Genomic DNA, 8530 nt, shown 5'->3' with positions numbered 1-8530 from the left:
GTTTGGTTTGCATTTTTAATTTCTAGCAGGACCTGATAAGTATAAAAACTCAGCATTGTCTTTGAGGAGTAAGAAACTTTTTTAAAAAATGATGTCCATATGAGGACGATGGGTTTATTTTTAATAGTCACAGGTTTTTAATAAAGTATAAAACTGTTTATTTTAATGTCTGAACATTGTCGTGCAAAAACAAAATTACAAACAATGCAACATTTGTTGGAGGTCACTAAAACTGTTCAAAACTGTTCAATGCCTGAACATGGCTGGGCAAAAACTAAATTATAGATAAAGCACCTCCTAATTAACAGTTTCTTAGCTTGTTACTTTTGCTAACATTAGTCAGATATGTCAAACTGTCAAACTGCAAACATTATTAAGCACAAATAAACCATGATCATTTAATAGGTTATGCACCTTGTCCACTGCTGTGTGTCAGGATCAGCTGCAGACTGACTTGGCAGAGATGGCCGCCATCTTGTTTTTACAGGGATTAGTGTATTGTGCTTTTACTGCCACTAGATGGCACAAAAAGGATCCATGTACGAGGACCACAGGTTAAGCAGAATGAAGTCTAAGGTGCAGCAAACCTAAAAATATCATGTCCTCATATGAGGACGCAGGGTAGGAGGCTACTGGCAGAGGGAAAGGAGCTTGTCTACAATTTTAGAGTGGCTTTCATTTAAAAAAAACATTCATGGTCTCAACAATGAACTGATAAGAATTTCATGGCTGAAGTTCAAAGGTCAAGGTCACTTTGACCCTGTCTGTCTCATTCTTGTAAATGTGATATCTCTACAACAGTTTGAGGGGATTTCTTTAATATGAGTCAAGGATGAACGAATTAGAATTTGGTGGTCAAAGGTCATGGTGACCTTGCATCAGTCTCATTCTCATGGACATGATATCTCAAAAGTGCCTCAAGGGAATTTCCTCAAATTGGGCACAAACATCCACCTGGACTCAACGATGAACTGATTAGAATTTGGTAGTCTGGTGACATTTCCAAGAAGCCTGTGCGTGTTGTTGTGACATGTAACTGGACCAACTCACTTAAAGGACTCTGGGTCTGTGGAGGTCAGTGAGGAATTGCAGGGCGACAACAGGCGTGTCTTTCTACTAGCTGCCGTCTCACTTTCATCCTCCGCTACATTTAGTATTGGCTGCAGACTATGAGTCTTGTTTAATATCCAACCTTTGTCATAATCTATGTATGTTCTCTGACAGTTTTTTGTAAACATTTTGGGGCATTTCTATCCGATAGTGACAGCAGAACGCTATCAGGACGGGGGGGGGGGGGGGGTGATGACACTGTGGTTACATGATCAGTGTTTTGAAACCTACGGCCACCAGGACGCCCCTGTTGGAGCAATACTCTGTTATTCTGCTCAGCTCATGTGATGTAACCAAATTGCATCAGTGCTGCTCTCTGTGGAGGCAATTGTGCCGCCTTTACAAAGTTTTAGTCTGCATTGTGTTTTGTTATTCTGAGATGATATTGTTTCTGCACACAGTACGGTGCAGTGCTATCATCATGATTATGAATATGCATGATTATCCATGCGTGTACGTCAGTGAGCTCTTCGCCTCTAGTTTCTCGCAGCAGCTCCGCGCTCTCTCTGCCCAGCTGGATTCTCTTGTAAAGACATATGAAATTAATTTCAAGCCTCAATGAATTGCAATGACTTCTCCAACTGGGAATCTGTGTCTCTGTATTGTAGATTTTGGAAGCAGAGTAAGGGATATGCATCTAACGAGGTGCCTGCTGGATCACTGCCTTTACCCCTCTGGCAGGGCAGGAAGTGAGGGAGAGAAAGCAAGAAGCTCCAGAGTCACTACAACAGAGGATGCAGATGTGGATGTGGCACACTGATTACACATTCACTGCTGTCAAAACATCGGCCTCTATCATCATTGTCTCTATCACAGCTAACTGGCTACAGCAAAGTAGCCACTGCAGGAGAGAAGGGAAAGACGAAGGAAGGAAGGAGACTTTGAGAGAAGATGAAATTTTAAAAATGATTAGAGTTACTGTGTGGATGAAGGACAGAAAGATTCAGGCCCCAGATTTACACAAAAATCCTGAAAATCCTGGATGGCAAAATCCTGAAAATGTGCACTGCAGGTTTAAGTGAATTATCAGCAGGAATCTACATCTATTGAATGGAACTGATCTGCAGATGCTCTGGTTGACAATGAGCCCAAACTTTTCTAGAGATGTCAGTTTTTGAGCCACAAGGACAGACAATATGTTGCCGGCAACAGATGATCAAGCTCACTGTTTGTAGCTGTGATGAATTCCAAAAAAATTTGCCCCCCACCGTCCTGTTAAGAGGAGTGAGGAGTCAGCGATGGTATAATACTGTTGATAAAACAGGTTTTTCAACAACTGTTAATCACCGCAACCCAAAAGAAGTCCTGGAGCACACATGTGCACAGAAAATATTATGCTGATTGGTCCAGTAGTTTGTGAGATTAGATGCGGAAAGACAGATACACATGACCAAATGCATGATAAGGAGACACACACCCGTTAAACACATTTACTGCCTCCAGCCTGCTGTGGCTGTTTGATAGATCCATATTTTACAGTAAGTTTCATATGCAGTGAATTTGGAGAGTGAGAGGTAAAAAAATGGAGAGCAACAAAATGGTGTAATTCCTGCGAGACATGTTTCCAATCCTGGGAATGAGGCACAGAGGGGACTGAGAGACAGACAGTAATCTGAGGGCGAGATAAAGGTTGCAAAGAAGGAAGGCAAAGTGATGATATATGTCAGGTTCTGGACTTGTAATGGAAGAGACTACTTGCCTTTGTACCCGAGGGACCCGGTCCTATCTAAAAGCAGGCAAGGTCAGGAGCAGAGTGGGTGGCAGGCAGAGAGAGAAAGAGAAATGAAAAAGCAAAACAATTGAGAAAGTGAGACAGCATGAGGAAGAGGAAGAGGAAGAGGCAGAGAGAGGGGTCATGTGGAAAACGATAGTTTTCCTGGATTACTTTCTGTACTCACAGCTGTCAGCTACAGACCTACGGGTCCCTGACAGTTTCATGTCTGATAAAACATTTGATCTTTATTGACTACAACAACATGAGAAAAGTGAGAGCAAAGAGAGTTAAAATGTTATCATAAAACAGATGGGAAGATGGAGGGAAAGGGGAAGTGATAGGAATCTCATAACTCCTTTAGAGAGAAAGAGTGCGAGAGCAAAAGAAGGCACTAGTGAGCAAGTGAAGGGGAGATCCAGAGAAAGACTGGGGATGAAGTTGAGGGCAGTGAAACTGAAAGGAGTTTCTGAATCCTACAGAGAGACACAAGGCAAAAGAGTTATTGAGAAGCGTTCTAGTACCATGCTTTTAGAATAAAGCTGCCAACCACAGACCATTTGAAAAATTTCCCCAATGTTCTTTATTCCGGCCATCATAGATGAATCTGGAGCATCCAACACCTTCTCATCCCATCTCGTTAAATATCGACATATTGTCAGTGGACTTTCATGTCTACATATACACGCTAGGCTCCTCCGTGAACCGTCACCTTATCGTGGTGGAGGAGTTTGAGTGCCCTAATGACCCTAGGAGCTATGCTGTCGGGGGCATTTTGCCCCTGGTAGGGTTTCCCATGGCAGATTGGTTCTGGGTGAAGGGTCAGACGAAGAACGGTTCAAAAGACCCTTCATGATGGACACAAACAAGGACACATGTACCCGGCCCGGAGGGTTACCAGGGCCCCGCCCTGGAGCCAGGCCTGGGGTTGGGGCCCATGGGCGAGCGCCTGGTGGTCGGGCCTTCGCCCATGGGGTCCGGCCGGGCCCAGCCCGAACCGGCTATATGGGCTCGTCCCCCTGCAGGCCCACCACCCGCAGAGGGATCCAGAAGGGTTCGGTACAATGTGGATTGGGCAGCAGACCAAGGCGGGGGCCTTGGCGGTCCGATCCTCGGTTACAGAAGTTGGCTCTTGGGACATGGAATGTCACCTCTCTGGCGGGGAAGGAGCCGGAGCTTGTGGAAGAGGTTGAGCGCTACCGGCTAGATATAGTCGGCCTCACCTCGACACATAGTTCCGGCTCTGGAACCCAAGTCCTTGAGAGGGGTTGGACTCTCTCCTTTGCTGGAGTTGCTCCGGGTGAGAGGTGGAGGGCCGGGGTGGGCATTCTCTCTGACTCTCTGCCTGTACGTTGGGGTTTACCCCGGTAGACGAAAGGGTTGCTTCCCTGCGCCTTCAGGTCGGGGAATGGGTCCTGACTGTTGTCTGTGCTTATGCACCGAACAACAGTTCAGAGTACCCACCCTTTTTGGAGTCCCTGGGACGGGTGCTGGACAGTGCCCCGACCGGGGACTCCATTGTTCTGCTGGGGGACTTCAACGCTCACGTGGGCAATGACAGCGGGACCTGGAGGGGCGTGATTGGGAGGAACGGCCTACCCGATCTGAACCCGAGTGGTGTTCAGTTATTAGACTTCTGTGCTGGTCGCAGTTTGACCATAACTAACACCATGTTCAAACATAAGGATGTCCATCGGTGCACGTGGCACCAGGACAGCCTAGGTCGCAGGTCAATGATCGACTTTGTAGTCGTATCATTTGATCTACGGCCATATGTTCTGGACACTTGGGTGAAGAGCGGAGCAGAGCTGTCAACTGATCACCACCTGGTGGTGAGTTGGATCAGATGGTGGGGGAAGACGCCGCGCAGACCTGGCAGGCCCAAACGAACAGTGAGGGTCTGCTGGGAACGCCTGGCGGAAGAACCTGTCCAGATGATCTTCAACTCCCACCTCCGGGAGAGCTTCGACCGCGTCCCGAGGGCAGAGGGGGACATTGAGTCCGAATGGGCCTTGTTCCGCTCTGCCATTGTCGAGGCGGCGGTTGCGAGCTGTGGCCGCAAGGCCGCTGGGGCCAGTCGCGGCGGTAATCCCCAAACCCGCTGGTGGACACCAGAGGTGAGGGGAGCCGTCAGGCTGAAGAAGGAGGCCTACAGGGTATGGTTGGTCTGTGGGTCTCCGGAAGCAGCTGACGGGTACCGGCGGGCCAAGCGGAGCGCAGTGGCGGCAGTCGTGGAGGCAAAAACTCGGGCGTGGGAGGAGTTCGGTGAGGCCATGGAGGAAGGCTATCGATCGGCTCCAAAGAGGTTCTGGCAAACCGTCCGGTGCCTCAGGGGGGGAAGGCGGCAACTTGCTCACACAGTTTACAGTGGGGGCGGGGAGCTGCTGACATCAACTGGGGACATTGTCGGGCGGTGGAAGGAATACTTTGAGGAGCTCCTCAATCCCACCAACACGTATTCCAGTGAGGAAACAGAGACGGGGGTCTCGGGGGCGGGTCATCCAATTTCTGGGGCAGAAGTTGCTGAGGTAGTGAAACAACTCCAAGGCGGGTCGCGGGGACCCAGACCCAGATAAGCGGAGGACAACGAGTACGAGTACGATATACACACTAGGTATCCTCCTACATCTGTTGGTAACATTATGGGACGCTGGCACCAATGCCAGAACATGAACAAAAGCATATGACTTGGTTAAGGCAAAAAAGCATGTGGTTAGGTCTACAGAAAAACATCATGGTTTGGCTTTAAGATTAAACAGGAACTGAACAGCGGGCTCCCGGCTGAAAGTCCGGAATTTGTAAGACCCATCCACCTCCACTCCCGCCCGCCCTACAGGGAATTACCAGCTACTTATATTACGTTGTTACTGGCAGCATTTCAAACTGAGGCCATCTGGTGGCATTATAAACTGACATTACCTAGCAGCATGTCATACAGCTGTTATTACCTGCAGTGTTTCTAGCTGACACCACCTGGTGGCGTATTGTACCAACGTTGTTACCGGAGGCGTTTCTATCTAATGCCATCCAGCAACGTCATACACTGACACTGTGTGGCGCTGTATTGTTCCGTGGTGTATTATCCTGCCCTGACACGTGCCTTTGTGCGGCGGTGTCCGATGCCAAAACCACTGACAAAACGACAATATCTGATCACTTGGGAATGAGGCTGAAACATCATACCATACACCTTAAACTTATCCTAAATGAGTGTTATCTCATTAAGATAGAAGCACTCATCCGACAGAAGCTTAGTGACAAGAATACTCAAACACACGGTCATCTTTAGTGAAAATATATTTGAAGATTTTAGTCCCATCATCTGTCAACAGAGGAAGGGCAATCTGCCTGAAGTCCATCTAAACCTGGGTCATGTGATTACAGTCAAAAGGTAACGTTGCTTAATCGTGTAGGCAAGTGTTCATGACTCAATTCCAGTTCTTTAAAGGTGCCAGGATTGCCTGCACATGGCTTTCACTTCTGATATCACAAGCAAACATGGACATGGCTGAGCAAAAATGGCCAAAGGTGCTGACAGCACTTACACCGCCACCAATGGCAACAGATGCTGACAGAGCTAGCGGTGTTAACGTGGGGAGAACCAGAGGGTGTGGACATGACTGCCGGGATGACACTGTCCCACCACTGTAGGGTTATCTGTCTCTTTCACATTAAAAAATTAGTTAGCATTATAAAAAGAATATGAAGAAGTGACCGTTTTTGTTATGTCAAAGATGTCTCTGAACTGTCTTGCAGAGGTATCTACTGAGATTAGCATGCTAACCAGCTAGCGCCAGCCATCCTGTCTTGTAATACCACTTGTACCTTGAGAGGTGATAGTGAGTCACTGCAGCGTCCAGTCTATCCTCAGTCCAACATGAGAGGGCAAAGAAGTACCTACAGCCTCTGATAGTAGCACATGAAACACGAAGGCTACATCCAAAATAAAACGTTTTAATCTTCAAAAACATAATTTTTTATAAACCAAAAGATGGCTGAGGCTCTCAGCAAGTGACCTTCATCACCGTCCCGACCACCTGCTGCCTGTAGGACACCACATTCACTGGCTGAGAAATGAAGTTATATAAAAGAAGCAAGACAAGAGTCGGGTTAAACACTGGTGTTACTTTCTACTGCTGGAGACAGCTCCTGGTGAGAAAAGAGATGAGGTTTGATGCTGAACTCACGACATTTCCTTTAGACTGTAGGTTACATCTAACATTGACTATTTAGTATAACAAATCTTTAGTGTGACTATTGACAACACAAACCAAAAGATATGTTTCAAACATGTTCAATAAGAAAAGTTAACAAAGAAAGAACACAATACAGTGGTGGAAAAAAGTTTTCGGACACCCCATGCATTTGTGAAATATTGCATTAAGAATCACTCTTAGGTCTTCAAGTGCAATTTCTTTTAGTACAGTCACAGCCAAAATACTAAATAAATCCTAAAAAAGCCATTAAAACTTAAAATTGATTGGTTCCATAAAAATACATAAGAAATTTTGAGTATTGGGTCATTTTGGTACCAGTGATGAAGGTCGTTCTTTTTATTAAAAGACACAATTTTTGTTGCCAAGCTTCGTGTCTACATAAAGCCAGCACATTTGAAAGTTCTTCAGACACAAAAATGGCTAAAACAAGGAACCTAATGCAGGAAACATGCCTGAAGATAAAGATTCTCAGCCAGGAAGGGTACAGCTGCTGCCAGATAGCCAGGAAGTGCAGATGCAGTCCTTCAGCAGTTGGATACACTCTGCAGAAATACAGACGAACCAACAGCTTGGAAGACAAACCAAGATCTGGGCGTCCAAGGGTTTCTTCAGCAAGAAATGACCGCATCCTGATCCGCATGTGCAGGCAAAACTGCCAAATGACATCACAGGAGCTTCAGCAGCAGTGGTCAAACCAAACTGGTGTCCAGTGTTCCACCCGCACTGTACGTGGCCGACTTTTAGATCATGGCTTAAGGTCCTACAAGGCTATCAAGAAGCCCCTGATCAATGAGAGACAGAGGTTAGCCCTGCGTCATTGGGCCCAGGCACACAAGAACTGGACAGCCAGGAACTGGAAGAAGATTTTGTGGTCAGATGAGTCCAGTTTCCAGCTTTATCTTCCTCCTACTAATGTGAGGGTACGCAGAAGGCCAGGCGAAGCATTATCTCCAGCATGTACAGTACCTACTGTCAAGCATGGTGGAGGCAGTATCATGGTTTGGGGATGCATGAGTGCTGCTGGTGTTGGTCATCTCACTGTCTGTGATGGCACATTGAACTCTACCAAGTATTGTACCATTCTCGAAACCCACATGCTCCCTTCTGCGCGTGCACTGTTCCGTCGAGGTAAAAACTGGATGTTTCAACAAGATAATGCCCCTTGCCACACATCCAAGGCCAGTAGAACTTGGCTGCAGGAGCACAGTATCCAGGTCTTAGAGTGGCCAGCTCAATCCCTGGACATGAGCCCCATTGAAAATCTGTGGTGGATTATCAAAAGGTCTGTTTCAAAGCATAAACCAAAGAATTGAGAAGAATTAAAAGCAGTAATTCAAGAAGAATGGGGCAAGATTACCCCTCAACAGTGTGAAAGGCTCATGGGGAACATGCCAGCCAGGATTAGAGCTCTACGACGTGCCAATGGCAGGACTACTAAATATTAATTTGATGATGTGATGGTTTATTTATTTTTTGTTCAGTTTTGAACACA

Source organism: Epinephelus lanceolatus, chromosome 1, assembly GCF_041903045.1.
Source record: "Epinephelus lanceolatus isolate andai-2023 chromosome 1, ASM4190304v1, whole genome shotgun sequence".
NCBI lineage: Eukaryota > Metazoa > Chordata > Actinopteri > Perciformes > Serranidae > Epinephelus > Epinephelus lanceolatus.
This window is presented reverse-complemented; position numbering follows the sequence as displayed.